The 26,224-nt window shown below is 44.6% G+C and overlaps 1 protein-coding gene and 1 non-coding gene across 3 annotated transcripts in view; both read right to left on the reverse strand.

Annotated features, from left to right (window-relative positions):
* CALN1 (calneuron 1) overlaps positions 1–26,224 on the reverse strand; it is a 581,567-nt gene that overhangs the window by 158,632 nt on the left and 396,711 nt on the right. The gene's annotated exons all lie outside the window — the stretch shown is intronic.
* On the reverse strand, positions 8,681–8,751 carry TRNAG-UCC (transfer RNA glycine (anticodon UCC)). The gene has a single exon. It is a non-coding gene; the product is annotated as a tRNA-Gly (tRNA).

The raw sequence follows: 26,224 nt of genomic DNA on the forward strand, positions 1-26,224 counted from the left end.
CAATGTGATAAAACAACATGTGTACTACTGTTTCATGAGAAACTATTTGTTCTGTAAGCCTTCACCTGAAGTACAATAAAAAATAAAATAAAATAAAATATGTATCATCCCCCACCCAAAAAAAAAAAAAAAAAGTGTCATATCAGAGTTGGAAGGAGCCTTAATCTGCAGGTTTTTGAAAGGCCTGCAATACATGGTCTATCCTTGGCCTTGAATACGCTTTGTCACTTTGCCCACCTGGAAAACTCCCATAATCCTTGAACACTCAGCCCAAGCATTATTTCCTTTGTGAACTCAACCTCAACACCCGCCAGGCTGAGTTAGCCATTTCCCCCAAGGCTCCTATAGCATCCCACGAACACTTCCATTGTCGTTGTTGCTGGGTGCCTCCGAGTTGATTTCAACTCATAGCAACCCTACGTGACAGAGTAGAACTGCCCCCTACGGTTTTCCAGGCTGTAATCTTTATGGGAGCAGATGGGCAGGTCTTATCTCACATGGAGTCGATGGGAGCAGATTGCCAGGTCTTATCTCACGTGGAGTCGATGGTGGTTTCGAATCACAACCTCTCAGGTAGCAGCAAGCACTTAACCAGGGTGCCACCAGGACTCCTTCCATTAGGCAGCGTGTAATACATTCTAACTGGTGGCTGCTATGGCCAGGGAGCTGGAGAGGCAATTGTTGGCCAAATATATGTGGTCCTGGCCCCATGGAGCTTATGGTGTGATGGGGGCAGCAGACACTAAGCAGGTAAACAGATGAACAAAGATATAATTACAAATTGAAAAAAAGTGCTTTGAAGGCATACATGTGACGCTGTCATAGAGAATGAAAGGAGCGATGTTTCAACCAGTTACTTTGCTGCCTCCTCCACATGCTGCGAGTGTAATACCTGGCTCACATTTGCATAACCAGAGCTTAGCATAGTCCTGAAGCTGTGCATACTGAGTGCACGTGAATGACCTCCTGAATGAGTGAACGACCATGGACTCAATGGGCTAAAACAGAGACCGAAACGGTGAAAACCAGTTAGTGAAGAGTTAAAGGTATTCTGTTAGAAGTGGGAGCATCCTTGTAAATAAAATATTTAAAAATATATATATATGCATATACACCTATACAGGAGTCCCTGGGGATTGCAAAAGATCAAGTGCTAGACTATTAGCTAAAAGGCTGGCGGTTCAAACCCACTCAGGGGTGCCTTGGAAGACAGGCCTTAGAATTGAGTTAATGGCAGCTAACATTGGTGTGAGCTGTCGAGTCCACTCCGACTCATAGTGACCCTATAGGACACAGGAGAACTACCCCATAGGGCTTCCAAGGCTGTCATCTTTACGGAAGCAGATCACCAGGTCTTTTCTCCCAAAGCGCAGCTGGTGGGTTAGAACCACCAGGCCTTTCGGCTAGCAGTTGAGCGCTTAACCATTGCACAACCAGGGCTCCTTAACAACTGTGTGTGTGTGTGTGTAGCCAGCACATCCAAAGAATTTTTACACTTAATTTCCAGGCCTAAGAAATGGGTAATTGCTGGTAGCACCAGCTGCTATGCTCTGTGAGTAAACAGGTCAGAAGCCTCACAGGAGACGTGATGGCACACAAGGTAGACAAGATGCTCCCGACGTTCATCTGTTCTCTCTGGCAGAAAAAGCCCACAGTCAAGCTCAGACACAATTACTCCCGTGTCCTGTTGAGACTTGGTTTTATTTGGCTGTTCGGATCTCTCAGGCCCTGTAAAATCACAAGCATTATCAATGGCTTCCAATGAGAGATGGCGCGAAAGAAGAATGCATTTTATTTGGGGACTAGTGGCTCCCCCATGCCTGTGTGATTAAAGGGGGAAGAAAACATTTGAGATTCATCCAGTTAACCTCCACGGTATGTCACTGAAGCAAGGGCCAGACACACACTCACCCTATTATCCCAAATGCTTCATTAAACCAATTCCATCTGCAGCCGACACCGCCCTGCCTCCTCTCGCAGTTGGAGGGGGAGACAGTATGATTTCCTAATTTAAATAAAGAGCTAACTCATTGTTTTTCCGGGACGCAAGAAGATTTAGAGCGATGACCTGCACCAGGGATAATACTCTCATATAATTTTCAGAATCTATGAAAAAATAGAAAGTGCACATAAGGACTTTCGGATGCTTCCAGCAAGAGCTAGACAGAGCGGCACACGTTTTTTACGGAGTGGCAAAAGACAACACTGTCTCCCCTCTCCCAGCCCCCGCTGCCAGCTGATTTTTAAAAAGTCACCGATGTTAGCCCTGCCTTTAATGGGTCTGCAACCTCAAACATGCAGCCGAAGACTGGGATTTCAGGTCTTTTTGCCCGGGCTGGCAGATTTTTTTCTGATGCAGAATGAATTTCCTTGAGGAGGATTGAACTAAAAGAATCTTTAATTTTTAATGTAATATGTAATATATACAAAGTGCAAATACACATCATATATTACTTTTCAAGTTCTGAAGCATCATAACACAAACCCTGTGAGCCCATCACCCACCATCCATCACCCATCTAAAGAACCAGACTATGATCAATACTCCTGAATGTATCTACAGGGTCCTCCTGGTCCCACCCCCTCGCCCACTATCCCAGATAAAACAATATTTGAAATGAGTGCCTCTAATTCCTTGCTTTTAAATAGCTCTGCCTTATTTTCTCTCTCTGTATATGCGTCTTTTTTTTCTCTGTCTGCCTTCATCATTTCTCTTGGCTTTGGGTTTTCAGCAGTTTGACTATGACGCGTCTGCTGTGGAGTCCACCCCTGACTCACGGCGACCCCATGCACAATGGAACAAAATGCTGTCTAGTCCTGTGCCATCCCCATGAGCAGGTGAGGATCAGACTGTTGTGATCCATGAGTTTTCAATGACTGATTTTCAGAAGTAGATCACCAGACCTTTCTTCCTAGTTTATCTTAGTCTGGAAGCTAAGGAATTTATTACAAAACACCCCTCCTACTGCAGCATAAGGGATTGCTTTTCCCTTCTCCCTCCACTAGCTCTGAATGAAATCAAGATACTCATCTGCCAGGTGGTAATTGAGGTTTTGGGATACTCGGCTACCAAAGGCAATCTACAGGTTACACATGCGTTCTGCTGTTTCTGCTCTTCACTAAAACTTTTCCTAGAGCCTAATTTTGACAATGCAGGTGAGTGGGGAGTGTTGACTTGTCAGCGTTGTAGAGACTCCCGGGTGTGCTGGGTGAAGTTATGCAAAGCATCGGGATGTTCTTAAAATAATACCCTGCAAGTTCTTCTCTGCATGGCCAGAAACTGTGTCAGGCCTCTAATGGCATGGCCTGCTGTGTTAGAGAAAGGTTTCCAGAAACCACAGGTTTAATCTAACAATAAACAGTTTCCCAGGGCCTCTTAGGCATGGCTGCATAAATCTGACTGCTTAAAAATATCTGTGCACGGAGCCTTACTTCACTCCCCTGGCATGGAACACGGGGCTGGAACGGCCGCTGGCAACGCTCGCACCGTCCTTGGGGTCTTCAGAAAGTTCTGGTGGGAGGCCAACATGGACACTGAGCTCCAGCACACAAGGACTTCCCAGGTCACATGTGGGGCTGCGTCCAAAGGCTCAAAGTGGATGTTTGGCTCTTGTCTGCTGAGCTGCTCTCTTGTTTCCAAGGTATCCTGCCCCTGTCAGCTCCTGAAATCTTTCTCCAATTTTGGTCGGTGTTTCCCCAACCCCAAACTCATTAGGCAGCTCTTTAAATATTTGAAGGCTGTATCCATGCCTCCTTCTTTCCTGCTCTATTTTAATAAAAAAATAAAATCCAGGGTCCTTCACCTCCTACTCAAGTGAAATGGAGCCCATGCTTCCATCAATCTGGTGGTCCTTTTTCAAAACCACAATTATTTTGTTCACATCTATTTAATACAGCTTTATGGAGCACTCAGAGAGGCCCCTTGTGGGAGCTGGGGAAGGTTTGATGTTATGGCAACATCTGAGTTGGGGCTTGCAGAATGAGAAACAGTTCGTCAAACAATAAGTAATGCTCCAAAGAGATAACCTCAGGGAGTATCATAGGGGTGGTGGTTGCTTTCTTTCTTGGTGCCATAGGCCAAGTGAGCGTCCTTGTTACCCTTTGCCAAGAACATCCTATATCCCCAATTTCCAGATGGAGATAAGTAGTTGTTCCTACCCTGACTATGAGGCATTGGTAGTTCACTGGCAGGATTCACACCTTCCACGCAGGAGACCTGGCTTCGATTCCCGGCCAATGTGCCTCATGCACAGCGACCACCCATCTGTAAGTGGAGGCTTGCATGTTGCTGTGATGGTGAACGGGTTTCAGCAGAGCTTCCAGACTAAGATGGACTAGGAAGAAAGGCCTGGTGACCTCAGTCTGAAAATCAGCCAAAGAAAACCCTATGGATCACAATGGCCGATCTGCAACTGATCATGGGGATGATGCAGGACCAGGTAGCATTTCATCCCATTGGCATCTTCAGTGGCCGCTAAAGACGACAATAGCAACAACAAAGTTAGCCAGTGGGTGGAAAACTGAGAGGCGATATTTGCAACCTCTAAAACTGACAGTTAATATCTGGGACACAGAAAGACACGAGACCCGAGATAAAAATAAGCAAACGTTATGAATACACAGTTCACAGACAGGTAAACCAAATGGTCTACAAGTTTAGGAAGAGATGTTCGATTTCAGGACTGATTAGAGGAATGAAAATGAAAACAACTGTGTGTCTTTATAACCGTTGAATAGGTAAAAATTAGAAAGTCAGATAAATGTTGGAGAGAATTTTATCTTACTCGTGGGAGGGTTGGTATCACCATCCGAAAGTCAATCTGGGCAGGCTGAAATTACTTTATAACCCAGCAATCCCATTCCAAATTATGTACTATAGGAAAATTCTCATACAGAGTTATAAGGGGACATGTGTAGGGATGTTTGTGACAATGATGTTTGTGGATTTGGGGCTGGGAGGCATTCTAACAATCCATCAGTGGGGAAGTGCGTGAGGAAACTGAGGTGGATCCCTGTGATGGAATGATAGGAGGCAGGCAGGATCAATGGGCCAGAGGTACATATTGAAAATGACTAGATCTTTAAAGCATAATGTAGAATGAAACAATTAAGATCTAGAAGGATATCGATAGCTGCATGATATTATTCAAATACATTCTTAAGACATACACAAAAGACAGTATATTTTTAAATATATACTCGCTACAGTACAGTGGAGTGGTTAAGAGCTCAGGCACTGCATGTAAGTTGCTTGGGTTTGAGTCCTTATTCTACCATGGATAATCTTGAAAAAGGTTCTTAACCAATCTGTGAAATGGGAGTAAAAGAGCTTTTTATAGAGCTGTTGGGAGGATTAAATGAGGTAATGCACGTAAAAGTGCTTAAAACAGAGCCTTGGCAAATTCAAACAGTTGCTGCTGTTCTTAGTCACCATCAAGTCGACTCTGACTCACGGTGATCCCATGTGTGCAGAGCAGAACTGCTCTATAGGGGTTTCAAGGCTGTGACCTTTCAGAAGTACAGTACCAGGCCTGTCTTCCGAGGCGCCTCTGAGTGGGTTTGAACTGCCAACCTTTAGTAGTTGAGCGTTTAACCATTTGTGCCACCCAGTGACCTACAATTCAGTTAGAGTTAGCAATAATTATTATTTTCAAGGACAGATATTCAAACTTTCAGTGTGGACATATATGATTCGGCCATGAATCAGAAGCAACGCAATGGCAACAGACAACAACTTAGATGGTTAGGAGGAACATGGGGGTGTGAGGACGGAGATGAAGAAGACAAATGATAAATCAACAGGGGGTCTCTCTGGGCTGAGGATAACAGTGTCCTGAACTGATAAGAATAATTAACTCTCTGTACCTGAGATTCCCCCAAACCTCAAAGGGTTCAAGGAAAAGAAACACACAGACCAAGGCTCTGGACCCCCAGCTTAGACTCTGCGTCTCCTGAGTAGTGAATTATCACCACCTCCCTTATGAGACAGAGTTCAGTGGTCTACCCTATACTCCTGTTCATACAACATGTCTCTGCTGCTGAAAAAATCCTGCTGGGCAAATTCACGGAATCATTGACCAATTTGTCTGATTAAGTTATCCTTTAAAAACTAAGGTCTGTTAAACCCATTAGGTAATGAGTTCATTACTAATAAGCCTCAAGTCAAGAATTTGTTATGTGTACAAACACTTGCTACCCTCTGATTTCTCAGCTGGGTTAATGAAGAAACTGGGGACCAACTGGACATCTACCTCCCAACATCCTCGGAAAAAAGGGCAAAAAAAGCAAACCAATGGCTTCCCTCAGGGGTGACTACCCTGGGATCTAGCTAAGAAAACAAGACACCCAGATGACCCAGTTAAGTACTAACACAGAGCAGCGCACAGCTGAGCATAAAAACAAGTGGAATCCACCGGAAGCGTTCAGAGAAGGGAAGGAGTGAGCCCTGGGCAGGGCGCTAAAGGATTGAATGATAAAATGTCGCTCTGCTGAGCTGAGGCACAGGTTAAGGTGCTTGGATGGCCCCTGGCGGAAGTCTGGATGCTGGCTTTGTAGATCAGTTAGGCAGTTCGGGATCCAAAAGCATTTTTGGAAACACCAGACTCTAGGAAAATGGCTGACGCTCGGTTCCTGTTCTTTCAGCTAGCTGAATAACATAACAAGGAAAAAAAAAAACTTCCCTCTAAATGAGGGAAATCAGGGTATCTTCATATATTTCTATTTTTGTTTGTTTCCAAAGACCTTGAGTTACAGAATCCAATTTATAGAAAAATAGTGACGATGGTAAAGGTAACCTGGGTTTATATATTACATTATACCCAGAAGGCTCCACGTATACTAACATATACTTTTTCCACACCTGTTTTAATGAGGCAACCTCTTCAAGGCCCTTTTCTCCCTGAGGCAGAAAATAAGAGTCCAGGCTGGGATAGTACCTGAGAGACCAGAACCAGGCTTTCTGACGTGAAGCCACTGCAGGGTGTGGCGGCAAGGACTTCGGAGTTTGCAGTAACCTGGAGCCTGAGGAGTGACGGCAGTTACTAAGCGTGACTGGTGCTTGCTGAGTGCCTACTACGCACTAGACTTTGCTAGGAGTTTTATGTACATCATCTCAATTAATGGGCCCAAATAAGGCACTTGTACGGAAATAGACTGAGGATCAGAAAGGTTAAGCAACCTTGTGAGTTTACCTGGCTTACAGTAAGGATTAGAACAGAGACTTAAGCCCCAAACGCATCACATTCTTTCCCTACACCAAGGTTCTTTTCGGAATATCTGGAAAATGTTATTAGATAGACTTAAAAATGAAGAAATACTGAAGTTATTTTTTTTCTAAAAGTCTTCGCCAAAATAAGACTGCCTTGTACGATGATTCTCATAATGCAATTATTATCAGTAGCACTGCCTAGTGGCCCCTACCCCGTCAGAGTCATCTCTTTGGTGACTTGGTTTTACCAACTTCTTACTGTTGAAGTGCTCCTTGAACTAAGGTCCGCTATTTATAGAGAATAGGAACTGGGTCTCCCACAACGGTGCTCTTTGGGATATTCCAGACTATTTCCTGCTAAAACCTAGGAGTTATCCTTGATTCCTCTTTCCTTCAACACCCCGTCCCCACATCCAATTCACCTCTGCAGTCTGCTTAACTTTACTTGCAAACATACTGGCACAGGTCCTCTCCTCACCGTATCCATTACCACCACTCTGGCCCAAATCAGCTGCTGCTTGGGCTCCTGGGGCGACTCCTTGCCTTCTCTCTTGCCCCTTACACACCTACCCACACAGTCACCAGAGTCAGCCTTTGAAACCATGAGTCCGGTCACGACCCTGTTTAAACTTAAAGTTCAAACAAACTTATAAACAGGTTCCTTGCAATGGCCTACATGCTCCCACCTGTCTGCCCCTACCTACTTGTCTACCTGTCCGTGTCTGGCACTATCCACCATCCATCACTGTGCTCCACCCACACCTGCTGGCTTGCTATTTTGGGAATATGCCAGAACAAAATCCAGTTCCTTAGGACTTTGTGCCTGCTGTTCCTTCCACACAGAATGACATTCCCTCACTTCAGACAGCTGGCTCCACCTTTCCCAGGTATTTCACCTCCTTAATTTCAGTTGGAGTTCTGGTGGTGCAGTGGTCAAGAGCTACAGTGAGCTATGGCTGCTAACCAAAAGTTCAGCAGTTCGAATCTACCAGCCACGCCTTAGAAATCCTATGGGTCGCTGTGAGTCGGAATCGACTCAACGACAACTGGTTTCTTTCAGTATTTTTTTTTTTTTTAATATCGATCAACCAACCCCCGCCCCACCAGCCTCTATCCTATCACCTGTTACATCTTCACCGTAGCATTTATCAATACAGGGTATTTCCTTGTTTGTTGGTTACCTGTCTGCCCCTCCTTCTCTCATTCACTGCCTGGCACATGTTATTTGCACAAGGTAATGAAACACTGCCCAGGCCTGCACCATCCTCGTGATCAGTTGTAGATCGAACTGTTGTGATCCATAGAGTTTTCATTGGCTGATTGTTGGAAGTCAATTGCCAGGCCTTTCTTCCTGGTTCTTGTTAGTCTGGAAGCTCTTCTGAAACCTATTCAGCATCATACACATTCACACATACACATCATACACATACACACAAGCCTCCACTGACAGATGGGTGATGGCTGCACATGAGGTGCATTGGCCAGGAATCGAACCTGGGTCTCCCACATGGAAGGCGAGAATTCTACCACTAAACCACCACTGCCCACTATCTGGCACACAGTAGGCTCTTAATAAATACAGGTTTAAATATTCTCTTAAAGGCTGGATACCATGTCAGCCTCTAGGACACAACACACCTTTTTTGGATTGTATATTGGAATTTAACTGAAGACCTCAAGCACCAGTTAGTCTCCTGGAAAGCACTTCACTTCCCAGTGAAGAAATAAATAACAGAAAGCAAGGATTTCCAGCTTTGGAGGGCTCTCAGGGAGGGGTTTGGTTTGTTATAAACCAAAAAAACCCATTGCTGTCGAGTGGATTCCAACTCATAGTGACCCTATAGGACAGAGTAGAACTGCCCCGTAGGGTTTCCAAGGAGTGCCTGGTAGATTCGAACTGCTGACCTTTTGGTTAGCAGCTGAACTCTTAACACTACGCCACCAGGGTTTGTAATAGCGTCTCAAAATACATCTGGACTTGGAGGTTTCACACAGCCTACTAAGACCAAACAGATGATAACCAGAAATGCCTGCAGCTTTGGCGCCCTGACTTGTTCCAGTTGGTTCACCTGAGCCGGATATCTGAGCTTAAAGCACTTGACTCTGAAATGCAGTCAAGTGACCTGAACAACTGTGGACCTTCTTCGTTCTTGGGCTTTCTCTGTGCTCTTGTTTGTCAAACTGAGGCAGCCTTTGTTTCCGTCTTGGGAGGCCCGACTCGACCCATCCATCACTTGCCCAGACTAACGGATGCAGCTGCTAATTGCTGAGTGAGAGCCACCCCAGGACGGTGTCTGCTTTCGGGGCGTCTTAAAGGGAAGCAATCGCTCACTGAGGCATGAAAAACAGCTCAGCAATACCAACAGCCTCCTCCTGTGTCTTAATCAAGCCATTGATCTGCTGAATTAGATACACTCACTGCAACAGCTAGAGTGAAGGAAGCAGAGGCAACTTGGCGGCACCCTCCAGAACCAGGAACCCCTGTGCTCAGGGTCCTCATGTTCTTGGTTCCACCCCTGAGGCATCAACCTTCTCCCACTGGCCTTCCACATGCAAACAGAAGCTACCAACCCAAAACCAAACCTGCTGCCATTGAGTAGATTCTGACTCATGGCAACCCCACGTGTGACAGAGCCAAACTGCTCCATGGGGTTTTCTTGCCTGTAATATTTACAGAAGCAGATTGGCAGGAAGCAGATTGCCAGGCCTTTCTTCTGTGGTGCCACTGGGTGGGTTCAAATCGCCAGCCTTTAGGTTAGCAGTCAAGTGCAAACCTTCTGCACCATCCAGGGACTGCAGGGAGATGCTAACACCAACTGCCTCTTCCTTTCTGTCCCTTTCATCCCCTCCCTACCCAGCTACGCAAGACCCTTCTCAGCCCTTTCCTGTACTAATACAGGGGCATCTTCACAGATGTCCCAGGCTCCAGGTTAGGCTGTCTTGCACAATCTGCTGGATTATTCTTTCTGAAGCCAAGTTCCCACCACACTCTTGTCAGCTCAGCCACGGTGGATTCCCTGGCCCTCCTAACGTTCACATTCAGGGCCCATCAGGACCTAACTTCGACCCATCCAAGCCATCTGTTCCCTACAGCCTTCTCTGATTCTCCTGACGGTAGGAAGTTCCTCCCTCTCGAAATGTTCGTATATCTTCACTTTTCTTGTGAGTCAGTCCTCAATACTTTCTACCGTGACTTGTCAGTGCCCGTGACTCATCTCCTCTATTGAAGCGTGAGGTCTGGGGAAGCGTCCTCTTCACCTTTGTGTTCTCCGCACAGCCTTGCACCCTACGCTGTTCGTAGGAGATGCTTTCAGCACACATTTGTGTTAAATAATGGGTTTATTATCTTAAAGGGATTCAATGATCATGAATCCCTGGCTGGTGCAAATGGTTAACTCGTTCAGCTGCTAACCAAGATTGGAGGTTCAAGTCCACCCAAAGGAGCCTCAGAAGAAAAGCCTGGTGATCTGCTCCAGAAAATTAGCCACTGAAAACCCTATGCAGCACAGTTCTACTCTGAAACACACTGAGTCGCCATGAGTCTGTGTCACCTAGACGACAACTGGATAGCTTCTAGGCCAACAAAATGACGGTATCGTTGGCAGGGGAAAGGAGCAACTTCTTTTTCTCCTTTATACATCCTCAGGGGTTTTTTTGGAAAGGTCAATCGGGATGGAAACTCTACTTCATGTTCCAACATCTATTCTTTTCATACTGCTTTTAGTTTTCTAAGGTGCTTTCACTTCTATTATGTCATTTTATCTCTGTAACAACTCCTTAAAAAATATGGGAAAATGCGTGTAAAAGAGTTTTGAATAGTTGTAAATAAAATTTCCTGAGAAATAAGTATTTACTGAGGGCCATGTGTGCCAGTCATTGTGCTGGGAGGACAGTATCAGTGGGGCTGGCAGGCTGAGGACACAGACAGACAAGGACAGGAGCAACTTTCATATCATGTGGTCAGTGCTCTGATGGGGTGGGGTGTGTCTCTTTAGAAGCAAGTAGGAGGACCATCTCCCAAAGCGGGTGACAGCCAGGGGAAGTCTGGAAAGACATGGAGGAGCTACCAGGCCAGGTGGGGTTGGGAATTGGGCAGTGCAGGCAAAGACACAACCCAGGGCTAGAGGTGAGAGAGGCTGATCATTGGAGGAACTACAAGTTCCTTACTGCTGGAGAATCAAGGGTGGGGTGGAACGGAGAGTGACTGCTATTAGTTTCAGGGCAGTATTATTACTCTCCCACCATCTGTCTGTCAGTTTGTTGTACTGGGGTGGCTTGCATGTTGCTGTGACGCTGGAAGCTATGCTACCAGTATTTCAAATACTAGCAGGATCACCCATGGTGGACAGGTTTCAGTGGAGCTTCCAGACTAAGACAGACTAGGAAGAAAGGCCTGGAGATATATTTCTGAAAATTAGCCAGTGAAAGCACTATGGATCACAACAGAACATTGTCCGACTTGCTTGCTCTGAACACATCATCAGGAGGGATCAATTGCTGGAAGAGGACGTCATGTTTGGTGAAACAGAGGGCCAGTGAGAGTGAGGGAGATCCTTGGTGAGAGAAACTGAGATCAGACCATTGTGATCCATCGGGTTTTCATTGGCTGCTTTTCAGAATTATATTGCCAGGCCTTTCTCCCTACTCCACCTTAGTTTGGACGCTCCACTAAAACCTGTTCAGAATCATAGTAACACACAAGCCTCGAATGACAGACGAGCAGTGGCTACGCATGAGGTGCATTCACCAGGAATCGAACCTGGGTCTCCCACACAAAAGGCAAGAAGTCTACCACTGAGTAACCACTGCTCCCCCATGGCATATTAAAAAAAAAAAAAAAAAAACCCAAACCTGTTGCCAAGTCGATATCAACTCATAATGACGCTGTAGGACAGAGTAGAACTGCCCCATAGGGCTTCCAAGGAGTGGCTGGTGGATTCGAACCGCCAACCTTTCAGTTAGCAGCCGAGCTCTTAACCACTGAGCCACCAGGGCTCCAACTTCAGCATACAGATGTGGTTAAATCCATGAGTATAGACAAGTTTCCAATGAAATGAGTGTAGAATGAGAAGGGCCCATAAGGTACTCCAAGGGTTAGCGGTGAAGGGCGGGGAGGACTCAGTGAAGGAGATGGAGGAGGAGTGTGTTGTCCTGGACGCCCAATGGAGAGTGGGGCCAAGAGGAGAGGGTGACCACCTGGGCCATGGGCTGCTGAGAGGCCCAGCAGATGGGCACTGAGACCCGGCTTCTGGACTGAGCAACATGGAGGCCAGGAGTGACCTGGGGTAGAGCTGTTGTATGGAGTGGGAGGAGTGAAAATCCAGTGGATCAGGGTGGATTCAGGACAATGAGAGGAGAGAACTGGAGGCAGTGAGCACAGGCTACTATTTGGAGACTTTTTCTATGGACAGGAGAAGAGGAATGGGGTATAAGCTGGAGGGAGCAGTGGGGTGAAGTTTTTGTCTGTTCTTATGATAAGAGCTATTTCAGTATGTTTGCATCCTAATGGGAATGCTACAGTGGATACATAAAAACCAATGAACATTTTACATATGTTCTTTTTTTTTTTTTCATGTTGTACAACCATCACCAACATCCATGGCCATATTTCCCATCCCATAAACAAAAACTCAAAGGTAGCTAAACAAAGATTGCCTTCTTTTGCCTTCCTTCCCACGCCTGGTAACCACCCTTAAACTCCAATCTCTATACATTTGCCTATTCTAAGTGTTTCATGTTAGTGAAATCACACTATATTTCTCCTTTTGTGACTGACTTAGTTCACTCAGCAAAATGTCTTCAAGGTTCCTCCATGTTGCACGCATCAGGACTTCATTTCTCTTTACGGCAGAGTAATATTCCATCCTATGTATCTATCACATTTTGTTTATCCATTCACCTGTTGACGGACATTTGGATTGTTTCCACTTTTTGGCTGTCGTGAATAGTGCTGCAATGAACATTGGTATACATGTGTCTGCACTGCTGCTTTTATTTAAGCCTCAGTGTGCTCGAAAAAAAACAACAAAACCCGTTGTCATTGAGTTAACTCCAACTCATGGCGACCCCATGTGTGTCAGAGTAGAACTGTGCTGCAGAGGGTTTTCAATGGTTGGTTTTTTTGGAAGTAGATCACCAGGCCTTTCTTCCAAGGCACCTCTGGGTGGACTCGAACCTCCAACCTTTCAGTTAGCAGCTGAGAGTGTTAACTGTTTGCACCACCAGGGTAGATACGATCCTATTTTATAGGTGATGACGGTAAGAGTCAGTGCATTTAAAGACCACATAGCTAGTGAATGGCACAGCCGGGGTTCAATCCCAGGTCCATTGGACCCCAGAATGAACTCTGTTCCTACTGCTCTGTGTGGGAAACAAAACTTACCACTTTGCTTCTCCTAGCTTCAAAAACCAATTCAGAAATACGGGGTCAGGATTTGGGACAGCTCTAAGGGTTTGCGCGCACCCAGGCTTGATGAGCCAGTGATGTTCTGGAACTCAGGAGAGCCGCTAGGCTGGAGGCAGAGATTCCAGCAGGATCTGACTATGATGTACTTAAGACCAAGCAGGCGGGTGACCTCTCCCCAGTGGGGAGGGTTGGAAACAAAGGCCTGTGGGCTCAACGCGAAAAAGCACCTGCTGGCTCTGGCCCCCAGGTGGTCAGTGGTGATCTTGGAGCAGATGTAGACGGGGGAGTCTGTGTTTCCAGAATTTTAATGGCAGAAAAGAAACCCTTTTGTGAGGGGGTGATTGGAACCTATGCATATGCCAAGAGGAAGGAGCTGGAAGTAAGGACAAGACTCCAGATACAGGTGCCTGAACATTTTATGATTCTATAGTTATTTCAATTTAAACTCTTGATTGTACTTCTCAATGCAGACAAGGCAAGTCGGGAACATTTATATTTTATTTTTCAGAGTTGGTGCCTCCATGTCCTTTCACGGGAGCCTTATGAATTAGCAGAGAGCGGTGAAACTCGACAAGGCACTGAGACTCTGAAATTAATCATCTTGTTTTTATCTCAGCTCAGCCAAAGTCTGGATGCGAGAGTAATCTAGCAGCCCCTCTCAGCTGTGATTGACAATTCTCTTTCATTTTCTGTGAAAGAATTTTGATTTACTTTTTCTTTTGGTAAGGTTGGGACGGGGTGGGTGGGACTGTGACTCTTTGATTTATGGTTAAAACTAATATTTTTCTTGACTTTAAGAATTTATCATTATTGATTCTGGAATGAGGGAAACACGAAGAAATTTGATACAGAAGCATAAGATGTAAAACAAAAAGCTTTAAAAATAAAGTTAAGACAGTCTTTTGTAGTAGGAAACTGAGAAACAAATTATTTCACCCTCCAAAAATACAAACCCCAAAGAGACACTGCTCCCAACACTCACACGCCCTCTCCACCCCATTCCAAGCCCTCAGCCTGCTGCTGCCCACTAGAGACCCACCCAAGACGCCATCCTCCACTCACAAGTCACAAACCTCTTTTTCAGCAACTTTAGTTCCCAGATATACGAATGCAATTTCTGACAGGTCAGTTAGGCAGAAATAAAGTTAATTGATACTCTAGATTTTTTTTTAAAACAACAAGGGAAAATGGTAGGGGAGGGGAGGCTTCTCATTTTAAGACTGGGAAATTTTTCTTTGAATCTTACATTGGTACAGGGGGCAGTAGTGGTACAGTGGTAGAATTCTCGTCTTCCATGAGGGAGACCCAGGTTCAATTCCCAGGCAGTGCACCTCAAGCACAGTCATTACCTGTCAGTGGAAGCTTGCATGTTGCTATGATGTTGAACAGGTTTCTGTGGAGCTTCCAAACTAACACAGACTAGGAAGAAAGACCTCAAAATCTATTTGCGAAAAAAGCAGCTAATGAAATCCTATGGGTCACAACAGTCCAGTCCCATTGTTTACGGAGTCGCCGAGAGTTGGGGGCCAACTCAACAACAGCTAATGACAACAACAACAAAATTAGTACCTTTGGTATTTCCCTGGGAAGTTTGCTGAGGTTACACTGATTGCTATTTGTGCCACTGCACCCTGCATCCTCCCACATACAGTAGTTTTCCTTTTTCACTGCTATATAATATTCCAGTGCATAGATACATCACAGTTTATTTCTTTATTCTGTTTTTTTGATGGATAGCTGAGTTGTTTCCAATTTGGGGCTAGATTGGTGCTGTTCTGAATTGTGCTGCCCTGAACATTGCCACACGTGGTTCTTGGTGGTCTTCAGGCTCTCCTTGGTAAGGTTTACAATGAGAAACGTTCTCAGGGATGGGTGCAGACAGCATTAGAAAAGAGTGCCAAAGAGTTTTCCAAAGAATTTATACTCCCACTTACAGGAAATGAGAGTTCTGGTTGCTCCATGTTCTCGGCAACACTTGTAATTGTCAATTTAACCATGCAGATAAGTAATAGTATTTCATTGTAAGGTTTTTTGTTTTTTTTTTTTATTCATCAATATTTTTATTCAACCTTATTTAGGTATAATTTATGTAAAACAAAATCACCCATTTTAAGTATTTGATGCATTCTGATGAACATCTATAACTGTGTTTTGTTGTTAGGTGCTGTTGAGTCTATTTAGACTCATAGCGACCCCATGTGACAGAGTATAACGGCCTCCTAGGGTTTTGTAGGCTGTAATTTTTACACGAACAGATCTCCAGGTATTTCTCTCATGGACCCTCTGGGTGAGTTCAAGCCACCAACCTTCTGGTTAGCAGCCAAGTGTTTAACCGTTGCACCATCAGGGCATATTCTTCTTGTGTAAAATTCAATGAGTTTTAAGACCTGCATAGACGCATATAACCATCACCACAGTCAGGATACAGAACAGTTCACTCATCCCCCTAAAATAGTCTTGTGTGTCCCTCTGTCCCTGGAGAAGGACACCATGCTTGATAAAGTAGAGGGTCATCGAAAAAGAGGAAGACCCTCAATGAAATGGAATGACACAGTGGCTGCAACAATGCGCTCAAGCATAACGATCATGAGGATGGCACAAGACCAGACAGTGTTTCGTTCTGTTGCACATGGGGTCGCTAAGATTTGGAACCAACTCGACGGCACCTAACGACAACAACAACAACGTTTTGTATATATTTGAGTCGATTAAGAGTATGCAATACTTTCTATAATACTTTCCCTCTTGTTCATTTGCATTTTGTATCAAACAGAGTTTGATACACCTGGATACAAATGAGACATTAATGAAGGGAGTATTTACATAAGTGTAGGCAGATTGAGGGGGCATTGGTGGTTCAGTGGTAGAATTCTTGCCTTCCATGAAGGAGACCCAAATTTGATTCCCAGCCGATGCACTTCACGCAAAGCCACCACCCATCTGGCAGTGGAGGCTTGCATGTTGCTATGATGCTGAACAGCTTTCAATGGAGTTTCCAGGCTAAGACAAAATAGAAGAAAGGCCTGGTGATCTACTTGTGAACATCACCAATGAAAACCCTATTGATCACAATGGTTCAATTTGCACCCAATCATGGGATGACGCAGGACCAGGCACTTTTTTGTTCTGTTGTCCATGGGGTCGCCATGAGTTGGGGGCCAACTTGATGGCAGCTGACAACAATGGGCAGATTGAAAGAACAAACAAGAGATGGTGAGGGTCCCTGAGACTAGCAATAGCTGGAAGATGTTACCACCCCTAGGGAAGTAGGAGAATTGGCTACTGGAACCCAGTTGGACAGAGCTGGAAGAGGCTCCACCCAGTGGGAGCTGTGGTCCTGGAGGGCACACAACCACTACCAGAGTAGCAGAGCCCAATCAGGAAGCAAGCAGGAGAGAAATGCCCCAACCTCTCTCTTCTACTGCCCCAGATTTCCTGCCATTATCTTCCATTTGCCAAACCCAACCATAAGGCAGCAGCATGGTTGTCCAGGAGGTAAATCCACAGGGGTCAGCTTCCTAGGGTCCAGGATAAAGAGATACAGAGAATGGATGGCGGGGGGAAGGGAGGTGGGAATGGAGAATTGCCAGCACACATTTCCATCTTCCTTTTTCTTGTTTAAGAAGGAGAGAAAGACGTTTGAGGATTTAATATAACAGTGCCCATGGGAGTGTGATACAAATGTGAACATAATCCATTAAGTGTTTTATGGCAGAAAAGAGACTGAGAACTTCTGGTCTATGAGGCTGACTCCCAAGGTAGAAATATAGGTAACATTCCTCAGCTATATCTCATATGCTATCGTTGAGCTCAACTAGGTTCTATTTATAAATACATTTGGTAGGCAAATTTCTACTTAGATTTAAATATCTGTCTTCAGAAGAAAGGTTTCCAGGGAATGTATGCTCTATTTCTAATTCCTTGTCTGTCTTCCTTACCACTGTCTATGTCCAGCATCTAGCAATGCCTGGTATTGTGAATGAATGAATGAATGAATGAATAGGAACCAATCTTCATATTCCTTAAATATTCTAGGTATGGACTCATTGGACCCATATCCAATTCTCAAATTTGGTTTCTCAGATACATTATAGTGACTTTGCTGGTTGTATAAAATTAATATAAGAATAAAAGACCTTACTACCATGATCATATAGCTATGATGATGTTCACAACTTGATGGGAATAGGGTAGAGGAATAAGAATGTTAGACAAATCCCACCCAGTTTGTCAAGGAAAGAAATCAGGACTGGAAGTAAATTCTGGTCCTATGAGCAATGGAATTTGGCCATGGTCCTCCTGTGCTGGTAGAGATGGGGGTGGGAGGCAATCCCCCCTCTTACCTTTGCTAAAAGTACTCACTAGCTTCCACCCCAACAGCTGGAAATATAAACAGTCAAAACTCAGGAATGTACAGAGATGTTCTAAACTTCAGGTTTCTTCTATATATATGATATTAAAACTCATCAGAAAAGCTAGCATGGCCCTACTCTCCATGTGCTTGTAAGGGATTCTGAGTCACTGTGGTGGACTTTCCCAGGATGCTACTCAGTCTGACCCAACAAAGGAACAGGCCTGTGAGATGGTTTGCTTTAGGAGCAGACCATGCTCATGTGTTATGAATAGCAGTTACCCTAAAGCAGAAGCATCTAAAGGCTTGCTACCCCAGGTCACCCACCAGAGGGAAAGCCAGGCCATATGTAGGGAGGTGATCAGAGACCATCTCGTCTTTCAGTCAGGAAAACACTAGGCAGTTCTGTTGTGAGGTTAGATGGGAGATACTGTCAATCAAGGTAGGCAAAGATGGGCCAGGTCTCATGGTGGGGAAGGAGCTGCCCTTCTGCTGGGTCTTACAAGCCAACGTGAAGTCTAGAGGAGAAGACAACATAATGTGGACATTGCCATTGTGATTGGCTCTAAATGTTGAGCAAGTTGTCAAGAATCTCTTCTGTCTTTTCTTGGGCCATGGACATTGAATTGGAGAATCCAGGCTCTGTTGTTTCCATGTATTTGGAGAACTTCCCTAAGATGGGTGGGAAAGCTGAATTCTGAAAAGAAGTAAATAAGTCTCCCTTTCTCCCCAGGATTTGATATTCCAGCTGTGCCTGGGCCTGTCGCCATTGAGTCAATTCCAACTCATAGCAACCCCATGTGTGTCAGAGTAGAACTGTGCGCCATGGCGTTTTCAATGGATGATTTTTCAGTAGATCACCAGGCCTTTCTTCCAAGGTGCCTCTGGGTGGACACGAACCTCCAGCCTTTCAGTTTGTGGCCGAGCACCTTAACCATTTACACTACTCACAGACTCCCTGACCAACAGGAAGGCTATCAAAAAGGACCTCCCTGAGTTGGTTTTATGTTTCTTTAATGAGCAAAGGGAACTGAGAGAAGCCGAGAATGGAGATCATGTTGAGAAGGGAAGTGGATCAAACTAGCACTAAGTTCACTTAGAAAAGCCAATATGTGAGGAGGGCATGAAGCCTGATCCCCAGCCCATTACTGTCCATCACGAGATGTAGGACTTCTCCCCTGGATTAATCCCACTTGCACCATCCTCTCCTGGCCAACGGCCTCTGAGAGCAGTTTGCCCCAGATTCAGCGATACACACATCAGAAACCACACATTGTAAAGTAAGCAGCTCTCCATGGGAGGAAGCTGCCCAGTTCTGGAGGATCAAAAGTTCTTCTGCACAGAAAGGATGGTTATTACCCTGGGGAGAGTTCAGCTATGGGTTTTCCATTTTCCAAGCCACAAAGAGTACTGACTTTGAATAAGTGTCCGTGAAAGGGATAGTGGATCCACCAAAAGGTACAAAGTGTAGGTAACACTAGGGGAGCTCTGGGTGAGATGCCTTCAACTCCCTGGTATATGGTGGGACTTCCCCATCCCTTCCACCTTCCTGGCCTGTCCTATTTTATCAAGGTCATTCCAGAGAACATGGTACAGAATGGAAAGTGCAGAATCCGACCCACATACATATATGGTCACCTCATTAAAGATGACAGTGCAGTGGAAAAAGGGTGGCCTTTTCGATGAATGACACTGGGTCAATTGGCTACACCTATGGAAAAGTATGACTCTTGAGCCCTATCTTATACTCTACACAAAAATCGATTCCAGGTAAATTTTCTCAATGTGAAAAAGGAAATGAGAAAGCTTCTAGAAAAGAATATGGGAGGATATATTTATGATCTTAGGGAGACAAAGATTTAAAAAAAAAAAAGAAAACAGGATACAGAAAGCACTAAGCATAGAAGGAAAGACTGACAAATGGGCTGCATCAAAGTTAACAAGATCAGTTCATCAAAAGACACCATTAAGATGAATGAAAAAATAAGCTACAGAATGGGAGAGCATAATCACTGCGGCGTTAGTTGCCACAAAGTGGAGGCTCTCACTCATGGCGACCGTACATACAAGAGAGGGAAGCACTGCCAGTCCTGTGCCATTCTCATGATCTTTGGCATGTTTGAGCCCATTGCTGCAGCCACCATGTTAATCCAGCTCATGGAGGGTTCCCCTCATTTTCACTGACCCTGTACTTTATCAAACACTGATGGCCTTTTTTAGTGATTGGTCTAGCCACCACCCGTCTGTCAGTTTGTCAGATTGCCATGGCTTGCATGTTGCTATGATACTAGAAGCTGTGCCACCTGCGTTTCAAATACCAGAATGGTCACTCATGGAGGACAGGTTTCAGCGGAGCTTCCAGACCAGGACAGTCTAGGAGGAAGGACCTGGTGATCTACTTCCGAAAATTAGCTGATGGAAACCTTATGGATAATTACCATATATATATGTAAAAAAGGGCACATATGCAGAAAATAAAAAGAGCACCAAGAAATCAGTAAGAAAAATACAGACAACCCGATAGAATAATAGGCAGAATACTTGAATAGGCACTTCACAAAAGAGGGTAGATATTCAAATGGGCAACAAGCTTATAGAAAGGTCATTAGTCATTGTTGTGTGCCTTCGAGTCAATTCCGACTTATATCAACCCTATAGGACAGAGTAGAACTGCCCCATAGGGTTTCCTAGGCCATAATCCTTATGGGAGCGGATCACCAGGTCTTTTCTCCCATGGAGCAGTTGGTGGGTTCAAACCGCTGACCTTTCGGTTGGCAGTTGAACGTTTAACCATAAAGCCATCAGGGCCCCTTTATTAGTCATTAAAAAAAAAAAAAAAAACAAAACCTATTGCCGTTGAGTCGATTCCGACTCATAGTGACCCTGTAGGACAGAGTAGAACTGCCCCATAGGGTTTCCAAGGAGTGCCTGGTGGATCCGAACTGCCGACCTTTTGGTTAGCAGCCGTAGCTCTTAACCACTACACCACCAGGTTTCCTTTACTAGTCATTAGGTAAACGCAAATTAAAACACAGAGAGAAAGGTTCTGGCTCCACATAAAACGGAGGAAGCCGCCACAGAAAGTAACTAAAAGTCCTGAACAGTATGCACGGAGCAGCTGTCTGAGGACTCTGGGAAGTAAATGCTAGTGGGTACACTGAGGAACTCCAAGTGCCACTGAAATGGTAGTGAGTTTTCTGTTTTGTTTTTGTTTTTTCCTTCTCTGAGGTTTCCCAGCCCAGAGGCAGACAGCCCAAACCCCAAAGTGCTCACCAGGTGTAGCTCCTGGAGAAGACCGCTTTTCCTGGTCCGAGGAATTGGAAACAAGGTCCCATACTATGGAACAGAGAGAGCAAGGCTGAGAGGAAGAACCAGCTGTGGAAAGTGTGTGGTAGAGTGTGGAAGGTAAAGTCCAACTTTCGGGCCAGAATGTCAGTAAGTGGGAAGCTTGGAAGAAGCAACCCCATAAAGTCATATGAACTTCCAGGCTCACCCCAAGTTGCATGTGCATGGAACTGACCCTGGACAGCAAATCAAAGGCTTTGAGAACTGACCTATAGGGTAGACCATCACCCAGGTACCAGACTGGCCACTGGGTGGCACACACACAGGACAGATCTGAAGAGCACAGCAAAAGCTCTGTAAACTGAATCAACTTTGGAACCACAGTCCACAGACAGTGGGTCAGAACTTGTGCGCTGAACATCTTTATGCCCTGGGTTAGACACCAAAAGCACAGCTCATAAAGTATCCATAAAGCATGGATCTCAGAAAAAATAAAAACTGTTACTCTGCAAAAAATATCATTAAGAGAACGAAAGGACAAGCCACAGACTGGAAAATACTCTCTGTAAATCACGTATCCAGCGAAGGACTTGCATCCAAAATATGCAAAGATCCCTCAAAATTCTATAGTAAGTAAACAACCCAGTACAAAAATGGGCAAAAGATTTGAACAGAAACTTTACCAAAAAAACCCAAACCCATTGCAATCCAGTTGATCCCTGTAGTGATGCTATGAGTCTGAACCGACTTGACGGTAGCGGGGTTATAGGACAGAGTAGAACTGCCCCATAAGGTTTCCAGGCTGTAATCTTTATGGAAGCAGACTGCCACATCTTTCTCCTGCAGAGCAGCTAGTGGGTTTGAACCACTGACCTTTCGGTTAGCAGCCAAGCACTTAACCACTGCATCACCAGGGCTCCTTAGAGAAGATACACAGATGGCAAATAAGCACTGAAAAGATGTTTAACATCATTAGCCATTAGGGAAATGCAAAATGAAACCATGATGAGCTACCACTACACACTCATTAGAAAGCCAAAAGTGAAAGAAAAAAAAAACTGATAATACCAAATGTTGACGAGGGTACAGGGCAGCAGCAACTCTTATACATTACTGATGGGAATGTAAAATGGTACAACCACTCTAGAAGATAGTCTGGCAGATTCTTACAAAGTTAAACATATGATTACCATTTGACCCAACAATCCCTAAGTATTTACACTAGTCGATTGAAAACCTGTGTTCATACATAAGTTGTGACCTCTACATAAGTGCTTATAGCACCTCCATTCACAATGGCCCAAAACTGGAAACAACCCAAAGATCTATCAGCTGATGAATGAATGTAACAAACTGTATTACTTTCATCAATGAAACACTACTCAGCAGTAAAAATGAGTGAACTACTGATACGTGCAACAACGTGAATGAATCTCAGAGGCTTGATTCTGAGCGAAAGTAGACTGTCTCAAGAAGATACATACTGTGTGATTCCATTTTTATGATATTCTGGAAAAGATAAAGAGTACAGGGCACGGAGAACGAAGGAGTGGTTGTCAGGGTTTAGGGGCAAGGGGAGGGTCTGACTACAAAGTTAACCAGGCCTTTCTCCCACAGAGCCACTAGGTGAGTCCGAACTGCCAACCTTTCCATTAGCAGCCAAGCCCTTAATGGTTGTGCCAGCAGAGCGCCTTACGGACCAATAAGCAACATCAAATGAATGTTAGTAGAAACAAATTACTTGTGACAAACCTCATCATCAATACCGACCCCATCTTGGGAAACTGCTGACACAGATCATGTCGTACTTGGTCCCTTTGTGCTTGTTACAGATCTTTGGATGGACACTCTGGACACAAGAAGAGTGAATATTTCCCCTCATTTTACACCTTTACACTGATGAGATCAGGGGCTCGAAAGACTGAGATTGACCTGGAAGCTTTCAGTTTCCACTAGATCTTTCATTATCAAATGATCTTTTAAAAATTCCATCTTGGGTGCCTTGAGGAAAAGATTTCTCTTCCACGTCTTATCTACAAATTGCTGAAAACTTAAAACCAGCTTTATCTACAGTATGTCACAGCAAATATGGGTGTGTCCCTTCTAGTGCCTGGTCTGTCAAGGGCTATCAGGTTATGAAGAGAGAAACCCCAAAGAGGTTAGCAAAGTGACAACAAAAAGTGAAATCAGGAGAAAGCAGCGGAGATCCCATCAACACTTACTCAGGTTTCTAGTTACCTTGGAAGATTGAGGTAGAATAAATTCTTAAGAGAGGATCTGGGTTTGGCTTTCAAATAGGATAACGAGGGCAGCTCTAGACACTGGTATTGAAGATTGAAACTCGTATTAAGGTTGCAGATCTCAATTCCAGGGGACAACTGGAAATTTGCTCTTGCAAGCTTCACAGATTAGAGACACCTGCTCCAAACAGTAAGCCCTAAAAAACTTTCGTTTGCCCTTTCGTTTTTTTTTTTCCTTTCCCCCCCAAATCTTATTTTCTTTCTCTTACTCCCTTGGTCACCCACTCTAAAATGTGCGACGTTGTTGTTGCTGTGTGCCATCAAGTCAATTCCGACTCATAGCAACCCTATAGAACAGAGTAGAATTTCCCCATAGGGTTTTCTGCAGTCTTTACGGGAGCAGATCACTGGTCTTTTCTCCTACAGAGCCACCGGTGGGCTTCACCAACCTTTCAGTTAGCAGCTGAGTGCTTAACCATTGTGCCACCAGGAATCCTAATACATTTGATACGTGTCTTTAAGTATTCATACACCTTTGTAATAACAACACCTACGATAAGTGGTAAGTGGTGGAGATGGGATTTGAACCCATGTAGTCTGGCTCCAGAATCCATGCTCTTAACCCTTGTGCTATATTGCCCTCAAGTATGAGTTGTTTTAAATGTCCATGTGCTCTAGATTACATAAATGTATCATGCTATAAATCTCAGTCTGTGTCTTAGTTTTGACTGAAGACTCCATGTTTAAGATTTATCCATATTTCTATGTATACATCTGGTTTGTTGAAAAGTATTCCGTTATACACATTTACTTACCCATTTCCCTAAGGATGGACACCTAGGCTACCTCCAACTCCCACCACCACAAAGAGCACCATGATCAGCACCCTCTACACGTCCTTTTACAGTCCTGTGTGAGACCATCTCTAGGAAGAATAATCAGACTGGAGTATCTGGGTCACAGGGCATATGCATACTTAATGAATATAATGTATTCACAGATTGCCCAAGCAGCTTTCTAACTGAGTCCAGGAAATACTCATCCATCCACCCACCCATTCACCTACTCACTCACCCACTTGTCTACCCACCCACCCACTCCTCTACCCACCCATTCACCCACTGCATATTGTGTGGCAGGCACTGAGCTAGGAACTGAGCATATAAGCACGAACAAGAAAGGTGTGGAAACTAACAACACAAGCTTAGGGTCCAGCTCCTTGCCAATTTAAACACGTTTCCATTAACTCCATGTCTATGATCCTATCTAGTTATGCCCTGTAATTATTAGTATTATTTTCAAATGGGGCAATCCTTTACTCCCTCCCAAAGTACAGATATTTTTAACTTACTGAACATTTTGTTAAAAATGTATGCCGAGCCCTGGTGGCACAGTGGTTAAGTGCTCAGCTGCTAACCACAAGGTTGGCAGTTCGAATCTACATACTGCTCCTTGGAAACCCTACGGGGCAGTTCTACCCTGTCCTATACGGTCACGATGAGTCAGAATCAACTCGATGGCAACGGATTTGGTTGGTTGGTTGGTTTTTGGTTTGCCTTTATATAAACCACAAATCTGGGCTTCTCAGGGAATATTCTAAATGAGGTAGGTTTTAGGCACGGCTTCCTCACCAATGCACCTCACGTATAGCCGCCACCCATCTGTCAGTGCAGGCTTGCATGTTGCTACGATGCCGATCAGGCTACAGCAAGAGCTTCCAGACTAACACAAACTAGAAGAAAGGCCTGGCGATCTACTTCTGAAAACCATATAGATCACAACCATCCCATCTAAAACTGATCATGGCGACAGTGCAGGACCAGGCAGCATTTTGCTCAGTTTTGCACGAGGCTGCCGTGAGTTGCAGTCGACTTGATGGCAGGTAACAACAGCAACTTCCAGTACAGACTAAAGTAATAGATCTTCCCATGGAGACATCAGTAAGGAACACATGGATTTACTGCCCTGGATTGAACCCAGAATCTGCACTTTAAAAACGCTGCTGGAGTCTGAGTTAGTAGAAATAGCTCTTGAGGATTCAGGGAAAAACAGAGACGAGTTTTCTGGCTCCTATTTTTTTAAGTTTGCCTTAATTGCTTGCATACTACGTTTGGAAAAGTGCAATCCTTTGGGTGTTCTTTCCTCCAACCTTGTATAAAGGAAACTAGAAATTCCCTCCCACTGGCAGACAACATGATTTTACTGTCCTGAGACAAGAGTAGCTTTAACAGACATCTAATCCATGCCAGAAAGAAGGGCTTCAGAGCTACGATTAAAAAACAGTAACAACAAATAAACATTCGTTGTTGTGTGCCTTCGAGTCAATTCTGACTCATAAAGACCCCACAGGACAGAGTAGAACTGTCGGATAGGGTCTCCTAGGTTATAATCTTTTTTTTTTTTTTTACAACTTTAATATTTTCTCCATTTATCATGGTTTTGCTTATAGGTACAGTTGTGAGGATTTTTGTTTTCTTTTTTTCTCCATATAAAAATATACACATACATTGTTATGCGACCCTGATTGCTCTCCCCATACTGTGACAGCACACTCCTCCTTTCCACCCCCGATTCCCCATGTCCATTCAACCAGCTCCTGACCCTCTCTGCCTTCCCATCTCACCTCTGGACAGAAGCCCATTTAGTCTCTTGTATCTACTTGAGCTAAGAGGCACACTCCTCATGAGTATCACTTTATGTCCCACAGTCCAGTCCAATCCCTGTCTGAAGAGTTG

The sequence above is a fragment of the Trichechus manatus genome, unplaced genomic scaffold, assembly GCF_000243295.1.
Source record: "Trichechus manatus latirostris isolate Lorelei unplaced genomic scaffold, TriManLat1.0 scaffold00077, whole genome shotgun sequence".
NCBI lineage: Eukaryota > Metazoa > Chordata > Mammalia > Sirenia > Trichechidae > Trichechus > Trichechus manatus.